The sequence below is a fragment of the Paroedura picta genome, chromosome 1, assembly GCF_049243985.1.
Source record: "Paroedura picta isolate Pp20150507F chromosome 1, Ppicta_v3.0, whole genome shotgun sequence".
NCBI lineage: Eukaryota > Metazoa > Chordata > Lepidosauria > Squamata > Gekkonidae > Paroedura > Paroedura picta.
In genome coordinates, this window is record NC_135369.1 from 50,302,240 (window position 1) to 50,318,302 (window position 16,063).

General features: G+C 41.8%; 1 long non-coding RNA gene across 1 annotated transcript; it reads right to left on the reverse strand.

The window, feature by feature from the left end:
• Window positions 1-2,737: 2,737 nt before the first annotated feature.
• On the reverse strand, window positions 2,738-15,835 carry LOC143837178 (uncharacterized). The gene is made up of 3 exons (XR_013230932.1): window positions 15,728-15,835; window positions 7,408-7,477; window positions 2,738-3,057 (listed from the first exon to the last, which is right to left on the reverse strand). It is a non-coding gene; the product is annotated as an uncharacterized LOC143837178 (long non-coding RNA).
• Window positions 15,836-16,063: the final 228 nt, after the last annotated feature.

The following is a 16,063-nucleotide window of genomic DNA, read 5'->3' on the forward strand; positions in this document are numbered from 1 at the left end:
AAGAGAGGAAGGAAGAGAGGCAGATGGTGGGTTATAGAGGAGAACACGGGACACAGAGAGAAAGGTGATGGTTGACATTTTGCTGTATGGTGAAGGCTCACAAGTGAAGGTGTGACAGAAACAGTTCCAGTGGCTTTGTGTCCTTACCAACTACCAACAAGACGGCTGAGGGAGGCCAAGGCAAGGGGCAACCGGCCCACCTCACCTCACATATGGTAACCAATTAAAGCCTGCCATTTGCATCAGACAGTTACACAAGGTAGGGGATCAGAAATCCAATCTGTATACTCTGTGACACCTTTTATCACCTTTAATAATCACCTTTTAACATTTACCAGTATCTGATCTAATTAGATAAAAGTTTTGCACTGGAAAAGCAGTTGAAAATATACAAACTGAACTACTGTATAAATATACTCTGTGTACATATAATACATTTTCTTAGCAAGAATCTAAGTGTTGGTTAAGAAACAGGACATCATTAAGTCAAAGTTAAGCTCTTTGGAGGCTGATTAATATTAAACAGAAGAACTGAGCACAAGCTTATCTTTTGCACACTGAAAGACACAGGTCTTATAACTTTGTCAGCCTCTCACTCTCAGTATGTAAAACAACTCTCAATAACCCAAACAGAATGTCCTCCTCCCTCAGTCTAGGGAAGGCATCCAGCAGTTCTTTGAGTCACCTTAGAATTTATTTTGAAACGAACCTTGCTATGGGACTTATGACTTCATCCAGAAGGAATGCAAATTGATTTCATGCAAGCTTAGGTTTTATGGAAATAGCTAAAGGAAACAACAGCAAAACCCTACAATTTGGGTTATTGCAAAAGTACATGCACAGCTAAGCAAACAGATCGGCCTACAAATTTGAACAAAAGCCATTCGGTGAGGGGGGTTCTGTATGTGCATTATTACTGCTGGTTCTGTTCTTGCAGATCCTAATAGTAATAGTTTTACAGCTTCTAACATTGCTTTATGTGAAATTTACCAGAATGTTAAAATGTTGCATTATATGACCACTTTCCCAACTTTTATTATATTTTTCCCTAGTCTTAAACACAGTACTCGAAGCAGCTGAGAATGTGGAGTACAGGAGAAATTTGGATTTGGGGTAAAGCAGATTTGTATTATACAGGAGGACTGACATGAAACTACTCACAGCTTGAGTTTCATTTTACCTTTAAAACCTCATTCGGTTCACTGTGAATGAAAAAATGCGGTATGTGCATAGTTTAATAAATAAGGATTTCAGTAAGTTTTAGTTAAGTTTTTAAAAAGCCCCTTCTTTTATTAAATATATCTTGCACCAAATCCTTTTGTTCATTTTGACCTACTGTTTTCAGTGCATAGTATTGTCCTCATGCCAGCACAAAAAAGTTCCAAGAATTATTTTCTACAGAACGAGCATGTGATCTCTACAGAACACTGGCTACAGAACACTACAGACCAGTGAGTCTGACCTCTGTTGTGGGGAAGATAATGGTGCAGATATTAAAGGGAGTGATCTGCAAACATCTGGAGGACAATTTGTTGATCCAAGGAAGTCAGCATGGATTTGTCTCCAACAGGTCCTGTCAGACCAACCTGGTTTCCTTTTTTGATCAGGTAACAGGTTTACTGGATTGTGGAAATTCGGTTGATGTCGTTTACTTGGATTTTAGTAAAGCTTTTGATAAGGTTCCCCATGATGTTCTGATGGATAAATTGAAGGACTGCAATCTGGATTTTCAGATAGTTAGCTGGATAGGGAATTGGTTAGAGAACCGCACTCAAAGAGTTGTTGTCAATGGTGTTTCATCAGACTGGAGGGAGGTGAGTAGCAGGGTACCTCAGGGCTTGGTGCTCAGCCCGGTACTTTTTAACATATTTATTAATGATCTAGATGAGGGGGTGGAGGAACTACTCGTCAAGTTTGCAGATGACACCAAATTTGGAGGACTGGCAAATACTCCGGAAGATAGAGACAGAGTTCAACGAGATCTGAACACAATGGAAAAATGGGCAAATGAGAACAGGATGCAATTTAATAAAGATAAGTGTAAAGTTCTGCATCTGGGTCAGAAAAATGAAAAGCATACCTACTGGATGGGGGATACGCTTCTAGGTAACACTGTGTGTGAACGAGACCTTGGGGTACTTGTGGATTATAAACTAAACATGAGCAAGCAGTGTGATGCAGCGGTAAAAAAGGCAAATGCCATTTTGGGCTGTATCAACAGGGGCATCACATCAAAATCACAAGATGTCATAGTCCCATTGTATACGGCACTGGTCAGACCACACCTGGAGTACTGTGTGCAGTTCTGAAGGCCTCACTTCAAGAAGGATGTAGATAAAATTGAAAGGGTACAGAGGAGAGCAACAAAGATTATCTGGGGCCAAGGGACCAAGCCCTATGAAGATAGGTTGGGAATGTTGTCACTTGGAGGGAATGTTGGGAATGTTGTCACTTGGAGGAGGGCAGGATGCTGTTTCCGTTGGCTGCAGAGGAAAGGACACGCAGTAATGGGTTTAAACTACAAGTACAATGATATAGGCTAGATATCAGGGGGGAAAATTCACAGTCAGAGTGTTTCAGCAGTGGAATAGGCTGCCTGAGGAGGTGGCGAGCTCCCCCTCACTGACAGTCTTCAAGCAAAGGTTGGATACACACTTTTCTTGGATGCTTTAGGATGCTTTGGGCTGATCCTGCGTTGAGCAGGGGGTTGGACTAGATGGCCTATATGGCCCAACTCTATGATTTTATTATTCTATCTATCCAGAACAAAAAAAAAGAAAAATATTTGGTTGAGAGAGCACACTTTGATGAAGAATTCAATAACACTTCCAGAATTTCTCTTTATAAACCAAGAAATCACAAATTTACAAGGGGTAAAGTAAATTCTTACAGGTAAGCCAAACCGTGCATGTGCTATGTGCTACCTCTGACTTACAGTGACCCTACAAATGAAAGTCCTTCCAAATGTCCTATTTTTCACAGCCTTGCTTGGGCTTTGCAAATGGAGGGCCATGGCTTCCTTGATTGAGTCAATCCATCTCATGTTGGGTCTTCACACTGTGAACACAATAAGAAAAAAAATGACATTACCTAGATAGAACAATAAATAAAATAAACAGATCTTCTGTTTCACGGTTGGCTCAGGGCTGGTCACAACATATTAAAACATGCAATGCAAAATTATATATATATGAATCATAGAGTTGAAAGGGACCTCCAGTGTTATCTAGTGCAGCCCCCTGCAGAATTCAGGAAATTCACAACTACCTGCCCACTCACAATGACCCGAATTCCATGCCATGGGGGAGTTTAGGACCCACCAAGCAAGTATCTCATACCAATTTAGATATTACAAGCTTGGAACCTGCAAGGACTTGGAGGAGAGATTTTCCCCTACCCCACTGTTTCTTCTTCCCCCTCCTTGGAAGCCCCCATAGCCTTTTCCCTTTTCATGCTTTCTTTACTCCTTCCCACTCATCAGCTATTCTTCTTTTATCTACCCCCACCACCTCTGGTCTTCAGTTCCCCCACCTTCTCCTCGCAATCTCTCACTAGGAAAATTCTGGTCAAGCTATATGATACCAGTCAACAACTGGGCACTGATTTATGATCCCAGCTGGCCTGGGCCCAGTTTTAAAGTGGGAAATCTGCAAAGACTTATGGGGGTGGCAACTTGCTTTCTCTTTATTTCCCTCCACACAGTATTTCCTATTTCACTCCGCCTAGCTGCTCTCAACTCCTCAAATTTGTATGCTTCCTTCTCTGTTTACAATCTAACTACTCCTTTTATCTGCCTACCCAACTTCAAATACATCTATTATGTATTTACTTCATTTATACCCAGCCTTTTTTCCCCAATGGAGACTCAGAGCAGCTAACATCATTCTTCATTCCTCCATTTTATCCTCACAACAACCTTGTAAGATAGGTTAGTCTGAGTATGTGTGACTCGCCCAGTCACTCAGTGAGCTTCCAGGACAGAGTGGGGTTTTGAACCTGGATCTCTCAGATCCTACTCTGAAATTTTACAGAACACTGGCTATCATGCAATGGCTACCACTGAACAGTAGTAAGCAGCTGGACCTGGGCAAATCATGAAGGGCATATGGTAGCAAGTTGTCCAGTAATTGCTGTCTGGTTTGGCTTCAATGAGTCCTCTCTCAAAAGCCAAAATTTCCCTTGAAAGTGCCCTGACCCCTCTACTTGCCTTTTAGACCATTTATGCACTGGAAACTTCACTGCCTCAGCTCCCATGCAGGAGCACAAATCAGGGGCAGATGAGGCACACCAGGCCAAATGCTCCCTCGTGTGGGTGCAGGAAGAGGTGGGGTAACCTGCCATGACTAAAACTCTAGCCTGCAGCCCGGCATGAAACCTCCAGTGCGTAAATGGTCTATGTAACACAAATCAAGGCTTGAAGGCTGGCAATACTGCTGTGGGTCTCTTGTAATAACCACTCAAGCCATTTCTAATAGCTACAAGTACTTTTCTGTCAAATATTTGCATTGTCTAATTATGACTCCAGTTTTTGGATTTCATTATCCGCAGATTTTTGCCATATTGCAAGATATATTGATATCAAATCCATAGAAGTAAGTCAAGTCCAAAAGCAGAGCTTGCAGTTTCATAGACCCTCTGTGAGTCTTGAATAAAGTGGTGTTGATACTCAAACTTGTATTGATTTGCACTGCCTTGATTCTCTTTTTTGAGGCCTATTTTCTGAAGTTATTAGAAGAGCTGTTCTGGCAACTTCTAGAGAAGCAATATGCAGCAAGAGACATTTTCCCTAAGATTCAGTCCCACATCCTGGTAGAGAGCAGACCAACAAATCCACACTGGCATATTTGTTGCAAACATAGGTGTGTAGTTGTTATCCCTATAAATGGGAATGTTATGGGATGGGCCCTTGTTGTGTCATTCTGGGTTTGTGGCTGTCTCTATGCAGCTCTGTTGCCCTGTTATTGAGTAAATGGAAAGATGATGCAAGGAAGATAGTGGAATGTTCCCATGGCTGTCTAAGTGGCTTCCAAATGTGTTCAGAGTTTCACAAACTTTCTACCTCAAAACACCACTGGGAAGGCTATTTCTGTGCAGCAAACCTCTGGCTTTGGTGCTCAGAAACAGCTCTCTTTAAATGTCGACCAACTGTAGAGAAATATCCAAATGGAGGGAGACCAAAAGAAACACTTCCTTGTGCCAGGGAGCTCCTAATCCCCCTGTGACTCCCCCTAGTGTTAACAGAGGTTAGGTGAAAAGCCTCCTTTCCCATGCATCAATGAAACAAGCCATCCCTAGATTGAGAGCACTAATATGCTGAAGTGGAAACACCATTCTCAAGACTCACTTCTGACATTACTTAAAGAACTTGGATGGCAAATTCATTTAGAACATGGTGATATTTCAGCAGCTTTTTTCGAGATTGTGGGTGACTTTTGCCATTGTGTAGGAGATTCATAAAATTATAAGAAACTGTTCCCAGAATAGGAAACTCAGAAAACAATGTTGTAACTAGAGAGGATGTTTTGCATTCACCTAACTTTAGGGTATTTCCACACCATCTTTTAGAATATTCTTAGGGGCTTTTTGCACGGCTTCAAAATAGCACAATGGTTGCTAATTGAAAACGCTACTAATTTGCCTTAACGCACGACGTCGTAGACAATCTGCAACACTCCTGAAACCAATCAGCAAAAAGCGCTTCGTTGTAGCGCTTTTAGGGGAATCCCAAAAAGTGGATTCACCCTCCGGAAAGCGATACACTCCTGCAACCAATCTGCAACAGTAGCGAAAAAGACCTGTGCATTCCCATTGTTGCGGTTTCTTCAAAGTCCCTCCTCCTGAGCCTGTCCTCCAAACTTCCGGCGAAGCGATCGCCATTTTTTTTCCCCGAGCGAGTGGAGATCAACGCACCGGCGAGCCTCCGTTTAGCCAGTGAGGCTTCCCAGGCTGCAGTCCCTCCTCAGAGCTGTTTACAGTCACAAGAAGCCCGCAGAAGCCCGTTTGCTGATGTATTTTCCCTTTATTTTTCACACTGTTTCGGCTGAAAATCGCGCCCGTGAGGGGGGGGGAGGGGGGATTTTTTTTTCCACTCCGAGGCAGCGTGGCCACGATCAAATGACAGCTCAAACAGAGGCTTCCCGGCTTCAGTCCCTCCCATTCAGTCACTAAGCACACACATTTCACACACACATTTCACACATTCCATTCAGCCGAAAATCGGGCCCGTGAGAGGGGGGGGGGATTTTTTTTTTTTCACTCTGAGGCAGCGTGTTAACGATCAACCGATCAAACGACAGCTCAAACACCCCAGGCAGCTGGATGGGTCTCTCCGTTGCAACGAATCTACCCAGATTCGTTACAATGGGTCTGTTTTTTTTTTTTTAAAAAAACCTTCCTTAAAGGGAAAGGGGCTGTTTGGGAGCATGCTAATGGCTGCCCATTGGCTGCTTGACGGCCAGGGGCGGGACGAGCTTGGCAATAGCGCTTCCTTTCTAGCGATTTCTGCCGAGACCGGAAGCCTGTGGGAAACGCTAAAAAACGCAACTGATTCCACTACAAAGGCAGGTATGCATAACGACGAATTCCACTATTTTAAATGGCGATTTTTCATTCCGCAAACAATTTGCAACAAAGATCCCCGTGCAAAAAGGCCCTTACAATTGTTGTGTGTCTGTAATAATAATAACTTCCAATAGCTCTTTCATCCTGAAATGGCTGTTTCGGTTTCTCGTCTTCCTTGTGCAAATGTAATATGTGATTCTTTATCTTTATAGAATATTTTCATTGTTCAGCATTGTTTCTGCTTCAATAAATTAGCATCGATCATTCTATACAGACTGTGCTGATAATTAATGTGGCTCAGATCCTGCCTTTATGTTCCTACTATGGTACGGTGACCAGATTTTAACATTGGTAAAGCGGGACACCATTGACCAGGGGGGTTCTTGATTAAAAATTTGGTCTATATGGAGCAACAAAAAGTTTCATAGAACGCATAGATCGCAAAAATAGTATTGTAACATATATTTTTTAATTTCAACATAAGTTCAATTTGCCAGGTACCCCCAGATGTCCCTCCAAAAGTGGGACAATCTGGTCACCTTATACTATGGTATTCTCTTTTCCCTGACATTATGCTCCCTGCCTTGTCAGTGCCTAACCCCCCCCCCTCGAACATCATGGGATCAAAGTGGGACACTACAGAGAGAGGGGAGAATTTATGGAAAGGAGAAAAGCCCTGCATGCAGAAAAGGCATTTAGGATTCAGACACATAAATCCCACATTAAAAATCATACCACATACCCAGTCTAAACAACTCTACAAAACCAACATTGGGAAGCCAAGAACTAAAGCTATTTGCATAGATATGAATGAATATATTATGAAGGCTTTAGATCTTTACATACCACACCAGAAGATGTTGCTGTTTGTGTTGGCACAGTTTAACTATGCAAAGAGGGACGAAGCATCGGGCTGCTTAAAATAATAAAATAGTTTTATTAAGGAGAGAAACAGGTTGTAACAAAAGAGGAGAGATAGAGGGCCCTGGCTAACTGTCAAATTGATTCTGTCCTAGAGGCAAGCAGGCAGGAAGTATGCTTTCAAGAGCAGGAAGATTCCAAATAATGCCATCAGGGTATAGAAGGAGAGTATTTGTAAAATCTCAGGAAGTTCCTGACCTAAACAGACTAAATACATATCTGTAATGCTTCCTGTAGGACATTCTTCATATGTGTTTGAATGGTGCACACCTCAGATCTTGCATCTTCCAGCCATTTGCACACATGCATAAAATGACTATGCAAAATGAGCATGCATTTTGCTGCATGTGACCTGAGGTCAGGGGCTGCATGTGGCCTGCAGGCCTTGGGTTGGGGACCCCTGCTTTAGAATATTCCTTAGAAATCAATCTTGAAGCTGTGGCTGTATTTCAACATTCTGGGTGCAAATTACTGAGAGAGATCACAATGGCCCAATTCTTTATTCACTTTTCACTTTAATACTAAGGTTTGGATAACATGAGAAAGTGTTCAAAATGACAAGCAGTTATGCAAACTTGTTAATTTTTTATTTTGTTTTGGATTTTGTTAAAATTTCTGGAATTTCCCTATTTTTATAATGCCAGACTCATAAAACAATCTAGAGTCAATCCAATAACTCTAAAATATATGCCAAAACACCTATCATTTTCCTTCCTTCCTTCCTTCCTTCCTTCCTTCCTTCCTTCCTTCCTTCCTTCCTTCCTTGCTCAGGGCAGATTACATCATTTTAAAATCATACACATACATACATACATACATACATACATACATACATACATACATACATACATGCATGCATGCATGCATGCATGCATGCATGTTGGCAGCTCTTAGGGGTGATTAGAGTGGAGATAAGGGTGTTTTTTGTACTACTAGTATAAATTTTTGGATTCTTCTTCAGTAAATTCAAGGGATGTCTCAGGAGAACAGCTCTCCCCCACCTCCATTTTCTATTTTCATGTAACTCATCTGTAACCCCCCAAAATGCCCAGGTTGTATGCCAACGACTCACATGGTAAAACCCACCCTCATCGGGGGATATGTACTCAATAGGGAGAGGGCACTCCCCCACTGATGACCAATCATTGGTCTTCCCCAATCCTGTCCTCCTCCTCCTTCATGCCACTCCCAAATCATTACAGACAGGGGGTGAAGTACTGAGATCTCTCTGCTGAGACATCTGTAACTCTGTATTTCCCCTCAGCTAGCCTCCCCTTGACCAAAAATGTCAATTCTAGAACAATTCACTGCAGATAAAACAATGGTGGGTGAATTGACACACACACATTGATTTGACAGGTACTGAAAGAAATCCATTGAGAAAATGAAACAATCTGTTTAGAAATCTGGAGAATGAGAAATCAAGAAGTAATTTCACTGCTATTCTACATATACCTCAGAAGCTGCTGACACTGCTGGCCTAGGATTATCAACCTTCAGGTTGGGCATGGAGAACTCATGAATTACAACCGATCTCCCAATTACCTCACAAAAATTGGGGGCTGCCAACTTGCACTGGGGGTGGGAGTTGAGAGCCCCTCCTTGAATACAGCATAGGCCACTGGCTCCTACTCACTTTGTGTGAGGCTGTCTGGCAGCAGACAAGACTCCCTTCCATCAGGGCTGGGGAGTCCTGGGGGAGGCTTTCTTAGGGGCCTTAATGGCCAATCCAACTTCATACGACAGGAACCCTTTGGCATATCACTTTGGCTCTCTTAAACAATAGCTGGGACTGTAGAAAGTGCAGCTGCTACATAAATGGCTAACTTGGGAATGGCAGAATGAGAGAGCTAATCAAACAATTCATTTTGAAATGGTAATCAAAGATCACTTTAAACACTGTTTATTTATTTATTTAGATTTTTATAAATATTTTTATATTGTGAAAGCAAAATAAAAGAAGCAAAGCTCAGTCCCCTTCTAAATCCATTGGATGAAGTCATCCATTACTGGAAGTCCTGCAGGCACATTCCCCCAGAATGTTTATGATACCAAGTGAAAGCTCTTGTCTAGCTTTTATGAAGCAAAGAAGAAACAGCCAGAATGTCAGAAAAAATAATTTGGCCCATAAACAAGACATAATAAATGGATACAAGTGACAGTGTTCAGAAATAAATAGGAGAATATTTTACTCTCCCAGGATATTAACTGAGCAAATTTATCAAAGTTCAGAACAAAGACTTCAAAAGTCTCAGAGAGTGAAATTGCTAAATTTATCTGCAAATTTGATTCTATTCAATTTGAGTTCATGGGGACCATAAATTTCCTTCCCATAAAAGTGTAATTAGCATAACTAGAATGGTGTATCGTTTATGACTGCCGCAATGATCAACAGGTCACTTTGTTCTTGTCATATATATGTTTGGTATAGATGGGTAGATGGGTGATTAATTAATCAATTAAAATATTTGGACTCCACCTTTCCCATGATTCAAGGCAACTTAAAAACTTGAATTCAAAATATATAATACCCTTCCATACATAAAAAGTACCGGGCCGAGCAGAGAGCCCTGAGGTACCCCGCTACTCACCTCTCTCCAGTCTGATGAAACACCATTGACAACAACTCTTTGAGTGTGGTTCTCTAAATTACTAGACGTTATCTTCCTCCTTTTGAAAACTGGGGTCAGGATGCCCAATAAAGACATCTCAAAGCCCCAATAATTACCATTTTAGCAGCAATGGAAACAAGGATATGCCTCAGACCAACTGAAGTGTCATACCAACCAAAAGACAAACAGTAATCTAAACTGGGAATTAGCATTTACCTTGTTCTGTTAGCATCCTTCCCCTTTTTTGGAAAAAAAAATGGGCTCTGAATGATAAAACGCAGAAAGAGGATGTTTCCATTCTCCCTGGAGTCTCCATGTAGCTTTCTGTATTAGCAGGCTTAAAAAAACAAAACAAAAAAAAAAAAAAACCCGCTTCCTCTCCCAGTTTCACTTGATTCCATGAGGCAATTCAAGCTTTGGGGTTATGTCTCAACATATTTGGGGTTATGTCTCAACATATTCCATATTCTCTTGCCCAATCCTAGAACCTTTTGCTCCACTGTAACTGGCCATATGAAACCTTATCAATCTTCCCCTCTTGGCAGTCGAGTCTAAACATCCCTGCTTTCCCTGATAGTTGCTTTCATACAAAATATATGCTTGCTTTCTGAATGTTGTAGGGGTGATATATATGTCTTCACACAACCATGCCTGTTTACTTTGAGGCCAGTGTTCTCTCAGTCACCACACTACTCCCACAGCGTTGTTCCCAGGAGGATGATCCTGGATGTCTTGATTGTTTGTGAAAGACCGATCCTACATCTTGTGAATGCGGTCATTTCTACAGGAGTTAGGCAGTATAGTTTTCTCACATGTGTGCTTGCCCAAAATTATTTCCAAAGGCCAATGTACAAATGCCAAATGTTGGGATCTGGATAATATTTAGGGTAAGCAGAGCAGCCTTTGTCAAAGGAAACTTTGTAATGTTCTTCCTCCTAATGTTCCCTGCTCTGGCCATGTGAACTCACGCCAACCTTCCTGGGTTAGTGGGACTAAAGAACTCTGTTGGGGACAAAGAACAGGTCTATAGCAGGAAGCGGATCCAACAGCATTAGAGATTTTTAAGGATGTTGGGATGTGTGAATTTTAGGGAAATCCTTTTCTGGCCGTTGTTCTTACTGTACTTTCTAACATTCTGCACAATGTGGATAATGCACTTTCAATGTGCTTTTGTAGCTGGATTTTCCTGTGAGAGACAAAATTCATTGAAAGTGCTTTATGCAACACATGCAAAATGGTCTTGTTTCTAAGTGATCTGTAGTGAAAAGTGGCTTGAAGCATTTTCAAAGGCAGGGTACTCGTAAGCAATTTAGCAAGCTTCTGTGAGAAGCCATTTTAAATATTCCCTCAACCCTATGGGAGCCCTAATTGTGTGGAATTGATTATTGGTAGCAGCTGCAAGACTATTGGAATTGGACCAGGTGACCCTTGGAGTTCTGTTCCTAAGAAAGCCTCCTCCAGGGAGTATTAGGAAAAGGCATCTTGCAAGGACTTGTATAGCACATTTGATAAGGCACTGCCTGAAAAGTACTTCCCAGGTTCTCTATGGTGTTGCAATGCTTTTTCTCTTCTTGCTACCCGAGCTTTACAACTTAGGCTGAGTGAGCCAGTCAAGCTTAATGTGGTCTACTCCAATTGGCAGCAACCCCACAAGACACCATGTCATGTGAGCCCTTTTAAACTTCTTATTTATTGGAAACATTTATCAGCTACTTTTCAATCTTACAGAATTTGAGGCTGAGAATATCAACAGGCAAAAAAAATTAAAATACATAAAATACATACAAAGCCAGAAATTAAAACCACAACTTAAAACTGTCAATAGTAGGGGGAACTAAACTAATCAAAGGCCATCCTGAATAAAAACCATCTTCCATTGCTTCCTAAAGACTGAGAGCAAGGTACACCTCTCTCGTGTTTCCTCCAGACAAGCCTTGTCAATGGGTTGATTTGAAGAGCCCCTTCCTGTGATCTTAATCCCCAGGTAGGAATGTATGGGAGAAGACATTCCTTCAGATACCCTGGTCTCAAGCCATGTATGCCTTTAAAGGACAAAACCAACACCTTGAATTGGTCTTGGGACTGGATTGGTAAACAGTGTAATTTTGGGGTCACAGGGCTTTAGTAACAGTCCCCCAGCGGTATTCTGCACCAGCTGCAACTTCTGAACTCTCTTCAGCAATACCCCCTAATAGAACTATGCAGTAGACCAGTCTAGACCAGTCCAGTGGATCACTTTGGCTAGAGTTGGCTGAGCCAGCTGAAGGAAATGAAAGCATTCACCCTTCAGATCCCTTTCACCAGAGTTGAAAAGAACTGAACCTGGGATATACTGCATGAAAGCAAAATATTCTAAATACTCTTCCTACTTTCTTTAAGCCACTTCATAAAGCTATTCAGGCTCCCTTATAAGACAAAAGAGAGAAAGCAAGAAATCACTTAAGGGGGATGATAGTCCTCATCAGGAACAAACAGATTTTGGTCCTGTCAGGCCAGGCTGTTTCTATTAAGCCTTTGCCCTCTCTAAGCCTCCCTTAGAGGCTAAGAGGTTAGCAGCACTCGTAAGGTGATAATAACAAACATCCACTCATTCACACATGCAAATGCTGAGAAGTCAAGAGCAATGGCTGTTTTGAAAGAAAACTTGTACATTCTGGAATCCATAGCTCTTGAGCTGCTGGGGAAGACAAAAGTTCAACCTTAATACCAGGTGCTTTGATGTTCCATTGAATCCTTACTAGAATCACATACAGACAGGTTGAGAAGGTGACCTCTTATTGTCCTCCTGACATGCCATGCCACATTCTTGCTTGTACAAGGAGATTGTTTCCAAGTTAGATGAAACATTGATCCTTAGAACTTAAATCCCAATTTCACTATTACAACTCACCCTTTAACCCTCAAATAAATTATACATGGTGTGAAGAGTACAGAGAATCCCCCCTCCATTTTTCATTCAAGTATTATTTGGAGTCTCCCAAGTGTGACTAGCAAAGATACTTTGTGTTGGTAGTATCACACCATATGTTTATACAAATATTCCTGTATTTATGGTTACCCTAAAAAAAAAAACACTAAAGAAAAAAACAGAATTTCAAACATGGCTACAGAAACCTAACAAAGCATTTCTCCAGACAGAAAAGATGGGCTCATGAAACTTTCTGGCACAAAGCCCTAAACTGTCTCGGGCCCTCATATCTATGGGACTGCCTTTCCCACTATACAGCTTAGTGTAGTGATTAAGAGAGGTGGCCACTAATCTGGAGAGCTAGGTTTTATTCCCCACTCCTGCACATGCAGCCAGCCGAGTGAACTTGGGCTAGTCACAGTCCTGTCAGTGTAGATTTCACAGAACAATCCTGTCAGAGTTCTCTCAGGGTGTCTGTTGTGGGGAGAGAAGAAGGAGGACATTGTAAACTACTTTGAGACTCCTGGTAGTGAAAAGTTGGGCAAAAAACCACCACTACCACCACCACCACCACCACCACCACCACCACCACCACCACCACCACCACCACCACCACTACTACTACTACTACTACTACTACTACTACTACTACTACTACTACTACTACTACTACTACTTCTAAACCCCACAGACAGTATTACAACTGAGCAATCAAAATTTGCTCAGGGTCCCTGGTCCTAAAGAGATAAAGCTGGTGTCAACCAGGCCAATCACTTTTCTGGCACTGGCCTGATGGAGCACTCTGCTTGAGGAGACCAGGGTGTAGTCTGCATGGGGCTTTTTACCCACTCCCAGATCAACTAAAACCCTGCAGTCTACACTGAATTCGATTTCCATTTTGATTTGGGGCATTTTAAACTTTCCCTCTGCAACATGCATGATTGATTCATGGTGACCCTTACCTTTCCCCCACTATATCCTGGAATGGATATAAGCCTCAATATTTCAAAAACTGCCATGAGTAAATGAGTAGATGTCTCCTTTTTGTGAATTAACTCACTGCTCCCTGCCTCGGAGCAAAGTAGTCTTCCCTGATTGGCCAGGGCGTCAGTTCAAAGACCTCCTGGTTCCCGGTTGCAAGATTTGCCTCTTGGATTAAGTTCCCCCTGTGAGATTGCTGTCTCCAATCCTCACCCCCCCTCCCCATTCAAGAAAATAAAGAAAGAGATTCCTACTGTGCTTGGCTCCCCTCCCCACTCTGAGCTTTCCCAATCAAGTGTAGAACAATTTCTGTTTCAGTTGGGGGGAGTAGAGGAAGACCCGAGTTTGAATCAATCTGGATTTAACAGGATCCACAACGGAAAAAACAAAGTTAGTGTAGAATCAGCCCAGAGCCCTCTGGGACCTTAAACAGTCTACGAGGCCTACGGTTGAAGCCAAGTTTAAACATTAGGATACTGGCCTCCCTGCTGGAGAACCCATCCACCAACATAAGGTCCCTCGAAGCTCTGACCAACTTTAGAAAGGCACAAATTATTATTAGGAGGTGGTTCATTGTTTTAATGTTTTTATTATTCTGTATGTTTTTAAGTCAGTTATTACCCACTCAGAAGAGGAGGAGGAGAAGAAGAAGAAGAAGAAGAGTTGGTTCTTGTATGCCGCTTTTCTTTACCAGAAGGAGTTTCAAAGTGGCTTACAGACACCTTCTCTTTCCTCTCCCTACAACAGAAACCCTGTGAGATAGGTGAGGCTGAGAGAGCCCTGATATTACTGATCAGTCAGAACAGCTCTATCAGTGTTGTGGCAAGCCCAAAGTCACCCAGCTGGCTGCTTGTGAAGGAGCAGGGAATCAAACCTGGCTCGCCAGATTACAAGTTGATGCTCCTAACTACTACAACCAATTAGCCACTAAAGCAGGCAGAATAGGAAGGGCAAGACAGAAATAAAGTTAGTATATTATTATTATTATTATTATTATTATTATTATTATTATTATTATTATTATTATTATTATTATTATTATTATTATTATTATTATTATTATTATTATTATTATTATTATGTGCAAAGAACTCCCTCATGTTTATTATTGCTTTTGGGTGCCTCCAGAAGCCTTTCCCCTCAAATACACATTTTGAAAGCTGAAGATAAGACCCACTGATAATTTCTTTTGACACATAATTTGAACTTTGCTCCCCCCCCTCAATGAATCATAAGGTATATTCAAAAATGCCCCCAAACATTTCTCTTGCCCTTGCCTCATGCAGCTGGGGATCGTGTTGCTAGAACAGTACCACAATGGCCATTTCTTTACTTAATGATAAAATCTTAATGCTAACCAAAGAAAATATCCCGATGATCCAAGCCAAGCTTAGAACATATAAAGAAAAGGAAATACATGCCCAGTGCGCCTTGGGATCTGGCATGCTTCTGTGTATAGCTTGGGATAGTTGCAAACTGGCTTAAACTGAAAGAAGCCCCAAAATAAATGTGTGTAGAGCTCTGGGAGGTTAAAGTAAGTTTTCACGCTTAAAACATTATTATGTCTTTATTTTATTTTACTTTATCATATTTTTATAGTCCATCTTTCTCACTGAGTACATGGCATCTTACAGTCTTGTCCCCAGTTGTTATTCCATGTGCTTTATACTTTTTGTTGATTCCCTTTTGTTGATTTTTTTGCCAAACTGCCATACAGAGATTGCAAAACATGGCTAAGACTCACCTCAGCTGACTTGATGAAGCAGAGGAAAGCTGGAAGCAGATGTGACTGCTCAGTGGCCTATCCGTGGTGCACGCTGCATTAAGGCAGTGCATGACCATCAGCTGGCAAGGTGAAGCGCACAATGCCTATAAAGGCACCACAGGCATGGGTCCCAGCCTCTTCCAGGGTGCTGCAGAGAGCAGCTTCCCTCCCACACACCCTGTGTTAATAGAAAGACAGCCTTGTTATAGTGTCTGAGGTCAATGTTTTCTGGTTAATGATTCCTCACAGCTATGGGTTCGCATGGGATGGAGCCTGTTGGCAGGAAGTCCAGTGGGTGATCAGACTCCCTGGGGT